This window comes from Alligator mississippiensis, chromosome 2 (genome assembly GCF_030867095.1).
Source record: "Alligator mississippiensis isolate rAllMis1 chromosome 2, rAllMis1, whole genome shotgun sequence".
In the NCBI taxonomy this organism is placed as follows: domain Eukaryota; kingdom Metazoa; phylum Chordata; order Crocodylia; family Alligatoridae; genus Alligator; species Alligator mississippiensis.
This window is the reverse complement of record NC_081825.1, coordinates 163,373,599-163,379,781: the sequence shown is the minus strand read 5'-3', so window position 1 is coordinate 163,379,781 and position 6,183 is coordinate 163,373,599.

Genomic DNA, 6,183 nt, shown 5'->3' with positions numbered 1-6,183 from the left:
TTACTGTATGTACGTGTCTGACTTCTTTCATGTTGTGTTTAGTTTACTGTATGTGTGTGTAATTAATATTAATATCTAAGATTACTGTATGTGTTTGACTTCTCTGTTGTGTACTGTATGTAATTAATAATATTAATATCTCTTCTTCTCTGTGTATGTGTGTGTAAGAGATGTGCTTTCCTGCACAGTGATGGATCACACTGCCAGGGAAAACATAGCTTTCTTTTTAAAAAGCAGGGTGGGGGGAAAACGAGAACAAATAGGTTTTTGGGGGAAGAATAAATTGAAAGAAATGCATTGGATAGGAATAAGTAGAGGGATTCTAAGCAGGGGAAGTAAGCTATATCCAATCCTTTCCAAGAACAGAAACTAGCAGGAGACTGACTAGGAAGCCAAGCCAGTCCAGTACCATTTTTAGAGGCTGTTGCTCAAGTAGAAACAGCTCACAAAAGGGACAGAAAGGCTGCAGACAGAGGCTTATATGTTGTTTCTATGTTCCTCCCCCAGAGCACTGTGATTGGAAGGGGACTCGGGGAACAATCATAGTCACTGGCCAGCTACAGATGTTAGTCTTTCCCCCCCCCCTCCCTCTTCTCAGCTTCTGTTCCCCTGAAGGACTGCCTCCCGAATCTCTGAATCTTTTCTGAACTGATTTGGAGGGGGGGTTTTCCCTCCTGGTTCGATTCGGATTCAGTGATTCAGCCTCCAGATCAGGCCGAATCTTCTCCGAATTAAGCCGGTAACCAAAACTTTGCACACCCCTAATATTTTGACAAGACAATAGCTATCCTCTATTGTGAAATATTTTTGGCTATTTTAGATTATTAAACAGTTGTTGATTGTATTAGCTATTCTTTTCCTTTTCTTCTGAGTTCTGCCCAGCAGTAGCCATACTAATCATAATCTTAGTACCGCAGGCCTTCAACCAGCACTGTACTAAGCAGAATCCAGTGGGCTCTAGAATGCTGTTAGGTGTATTAGCAATTATTCTTAAAATTCTCTCAAGTATTTCTAAAGTGTATGGCATTTATGGAGTTTGTAATGCTGTAAGGTTGGATAAAGGTTTGATTGGTATTGATGTAGCTCTTTTTATAACTCACCTGTAGCCCTGCCATTCATAATATATTCTGACTTACGCAAATTAAACCTTTATGGACACACCAAACCACCTTAAAGTCCCCATAAATATAATGAATGAGGGATTTGAAATAGCAAAACTCCTTTGCATTGTATTTTATGACGCAAACTGAATAAAAAATTGTATGAGAAGGTGGGCAATATAAGCTGGTGAAATTCTAGAAGCCTCATCAAAGAACTTCTGAAACGGAAATGTTTGACAGCTCTGTGTGATCTTTATAGTCTTTAGTGCAGTGTTTGTTCAGGGCAACATCAGAACAGAAAATGGAAACACAGTGCTCAGCCACATGGGCTGCCTGAATTTACAAGGCTCGGTAGTGACAAATATACTGACTTGCCCAACTACTGGATTTTGGAGGCTGTAGATTTTTGTGAGAGATCAGTTTGTAGCCTGTGCTTCAGCTAAAAACTTTACATTTCATCAATATTGTTTTTTCAGTGAAGAAAAATGTATAGTTTTGCATCGATACTTAAAGATTCCAAGATGCTAAATGAATTAACCAATGTACCATTAAATTAAGACTTATATTTGAAAGCATTTTTTTCTATTTCTGATAGACATAAACTGGTTTTGTTTTAATACAGCATGAGAGTTATTTATGCTGTAGTTTTCCATCTATAAAGTTACTGTGTGCAATAGTTTTCCATCTATAAGGTTACTGTGTGCAATAGAAATTAGAGGCAACTTTCAAATATTATGACAGAAAAAGTGGTCAGAACTAAACAATTGAATAGCCTTCAGCTGTTGGAATATTGCTATGATGACATAAATATGATGTTATGCAATAAGGTCTCAGATGTATTATTACCTTTTTGATGCTGATTCTGCCTTATTTAAATAACTGGCATAAAACTGCCATTGACTGCAGTGATGTAAGATCAGTCTCCTTGCAAAATTAACTGGGGCAGTCTTAGTATACCTGTTGTGAGCAGGATTTTTCTAAATGAATAGATGATTTCAGACTAGTAATTTTAGTAGCTAGTTATTCATGACAAAGTCTCAGTCTCATGAATTGGGATGGGGGAGTAGGCAGGGGGAGATCATGCACAAACCCATTGTTTTAAAGGAATCATAGAGTCTTTTTTTTCCTCCAACTTCGATATGTCCAGGCACTATTTTGACTAGGTACCTTTTGATGCATGTTGGCTGCAGCTGAAGAATTCATTACTGGGTTATCACAAGAGCTAGTTAGACAAGGTGCATAGTATAGCAAAGTCTTATCTCTCTGAATAAAAAGGACAGAGTAGGAGTTGTAGAGATCCAGAAGCACAAAGATATGACAGCTACTGTGGCTGACTTCACCGTAGGTAACATGCTTGCTACTTTTTGCCTAATATTGCATTGATGCACTAGATTTCAATTTCCAGATGGTGATAAGCTAAAACAACTGCTAAATGAGTGACTATACAAGAATTGTTGAGCTCTTCTCATTATTTTAGGCTTACAGCTGTAGGGGTTGATATGCATCTACAGCATATGAAATGGCTTGTTCTAGCTAAAAGAGCAGAGAAATACATGCCATCAAGTACAATTTTGATGCATTAAGACTCTTCCCCAAACCCAATGAAATGATTTGCATCTGGCGCACATAGATCACTTTTAATTTCATGGGTTTTGAAATGCAAGAGTGAAAGAGAGGTGAGTTTGTAATCTCTCACCTGAGCTTCAACTTTTGGAACTAAAATGGTATTTCCAGAAATACCCAGGAAAGGAAACTTAACAGAAATGAGACTGCATGCATACAGTGCACAGGGCAATACTCAGAGACAGCAAACAACAAACTTGACAGATTCTTTTTTTCGGTAGTTTTAAAAAATGCCCAAAAGGAAAAGCCCATGAACATGTGGCTCTTCCTGTAACTCTTTTGAAACATATGCAGAAACCTCAAACTGCAAAAAAAAATTCTTAACTATTCAAATTGTATTCAAGTGTGGTGGCAACAGATGACAGTGCTGTGTTGCTGCTGTTCCCTTTCCAAAGGTTTATCTAAAAAAGAACAGACTGTGGCATATGATCTGCTCTGTAACAAGGGTTGTAGGAACAAAATAAAGGAAGTACAAATAGGGCTGATGTATAAAATCTTCCTAAATTAATAAGGAAAAATACATGATTGCAAAAGTATTTTGAATTAATAGATAAAAAGGTGGAAGTACACACAACTTACTTATCTTAATAGCCTCTTTCAATAACATGGACTTAGAGAAAATGGTATCTAAACAACACAGGTCTGTATCTTACCCAGCCCTTCCTCAGTTAAGCCCAGTAACTCACAGCACAGCTTTTAAAAGACATCCAATATTGCAATACAAATTCAGCTCAATTTCACTGTCACTTGTAATAGAATAATGCTCAGCTTTTAATTATGAGTAGACTGTAATACATCTTAAGAGTTCCTCTGCTTCACTAAAGTGTTCTGAGTATTTCAATATTATTTAGCCTTGTTTCGTAGATAACACTATAGATCAATATTGAAATTTTTCAGGTTATACTCTAGTTCCATCACTTCATTTGCTAGACCAAGCATAAGGTCCTAACATGTTTATAACTATGCTTGAAAATGCCAGAAATTCTACTGCAAATAAGACCTCTCAATACCTTAAACCACTGCTTCTAAACTGGGGTGTTATGGCACCCTGGGGTGCTTTGAGATGTTCTCGGGTGTCATGGGATGCCATACAATATTATCACTGTTAGGTGCATAAATATGATGCACAGGATAAACCAAGTGATTTAACATAAGAATACATTGTTAAATAAAAATTCTGACCTGTTGTGGTCCTTCTGAGTTCCTCGCAATAGAAACATTTTCTATTATTTTTCTATAGTCCAAAAATGAATAAGAGCTAAGAACTGATATTTTTCAAGGGGTGCCTTGAGTCTAAAGAGGGGTGCCCTGAGCCTAAAAAGGTTGTGAACCACTGCCTTAAACTGACAGACTGGAAATGCATAAGCAGTTATCCCTAATTTATTCAGGGCCTAAATTAATGTTAATCATGGAGCCTGCCAAATAATTACATGGTCAGGACTGTGTTGAGGGTGCTACGGAACAGCTTTGCCTGCTGCCAACTGTAGGCATCCACTATTATTAACACTGGTTTGTCCAAATTAGTGTTAATACTGGTGAAAAGCTCTCCTAATGCATAAAAGGACTAGCTAGAAGTATAACCTTCATGCTATGACACAAACCAACGGCATAATTTATTTTAGAGTCTCTTTAGGCTTTGAACCAACCTCTCTTGCCTCTGATTGAAGCACAAAACATTTTAAAAGCATTAAGTAAAACCTAGCACTTCTCCTGGTTTGGCAGCAATTATATTTGACATATAAATCAGTGGCATAAAAAGGCTTGTGACTTATTCAGGTGCTACTGTGAATTGGTGACAAGGTGTAACTGGGAACTCCTGCCCCTGTTACTAGGAGGGCTTGAAGAGGTAAAAGGACAGAGATCAGGAAGCTGAGGCAATTAAATGCACCTGGCACTAGGGAAAGAGGGGCAAAAGAGTCAATCATGTGACTGAAAGGGAGCTGGGCTAAAGAACAGAAACCCAGTCCTTGAGGTGGAAAAGGTGAGTCTGGCTCTGGCCTGCCAAACCATTCCGCATCCGGCCTGCCAGGCCATTCAGGGCTCCTCACATTTTTAGAAAGTATTTATCTGCTCCTGGCTGCCTGTCAAAGATGACAGGAGTCTGGGGCAGTAGGACCCAGGGGGAAGCGTTAGCAGGACGCAGCAGCCCCGCCCCACCCCCAGTCCTTTCTCTGCCTTCCTGCCCTTGCACTGCTCCAGCATCATGTGGCTTCCAGCAGCACTGTCGGACTGTGGGAGGATGGGCCTGCGCTGGTACTGGGTGGGAGGGGGTGTGGGCGGGTGTCCCATACCCACACCCCAGCCACCCTTCCCCCACACACAACTCCCCTCAAACCCCATACACACACCCCACAGACACCCCACCACCACATACAAGAGGAAGACTTCATTTTAAGTTAATATATACAATCACCTCTATGTACACTACACAAATGCATATAAACAAGGACAACATTTTTATTTAAATCAAATTTAGGAAAGTTTTAGATGTCTGCTTCTTAGAATATAATTTGGAATTTTTCTGGTTCTGAGATGGCAAAACCCCTTGCTGAAAGGAGTACTTGCTGGGCAAGGGGAGGGATTTCTGGTGGCAAAGGTCAGGGGGCGGGACTTTTCACAAGATGGCAACCAGGGGCAGGGCACTTGTCAAGGGGCAGGTTACTCGTGCTGCCCTCAACAGCTTGCCAAAACTCAGTAAACAGCCCTCCACCTGAAATAATTGCCCGCCCGTGCTGTAGGAGGTGGGTTGACTGGTGCCCAAACCAGTCCCAGAGCTGTGAAGAAGAGGTCAAGGGGAACTCACAGCTTACAGGGAAGTATTAATTCAAGCTTGGGAGAATTGTGAATCTTGTTTCACAGTTGCTAGACTGATGCTTATGTTTTGGTTGTATCTACCAGAGGACTGAATTGTGATTGCAAGGGGAAGAGACAGCCACAGACAGGTACTTCCCCTCTGGGCCAACCCCAGAGGCTGAGGCCTTGAACAGGCCCAGGCAAAGGCATGGCCAGAAAGGAAAGGGGGTGGTGCAAGGCTGTGACAGCCAAAACACTGACAAGTGCCCCAAAACTTATGTGGGTGTTCACTTCAGAGGGAAGTACCAGGAAAGGGCAGAAGGCCCCAAGTGTAGCTGGTCAGGACAAACAGATCAACCTATCACACAAGCTGACCTCTTATGGGCCTAACCAGACTTAAGCACATAGGTGTAATACTACTCCATCCTGTCCAAGTTCCTGAAAAGCTGTTACCACATCTACTTTCGTAACATGCCATCACCTTATCCTTGAGTCATAAAAAGCAGCAAGTGGGAGGAGAACCTATCTACCTGTTGAGCTGTTTCTTCAGGGACTTGAGCAGGGTGGAAGATGATCATGCCGCATCCAGACATGTGCAGCCATGTGGTATGTGGTAGAGCTGTGTGAAATTTTGACAGGCATTTCATTTCAAAGCTGTTTTGACACA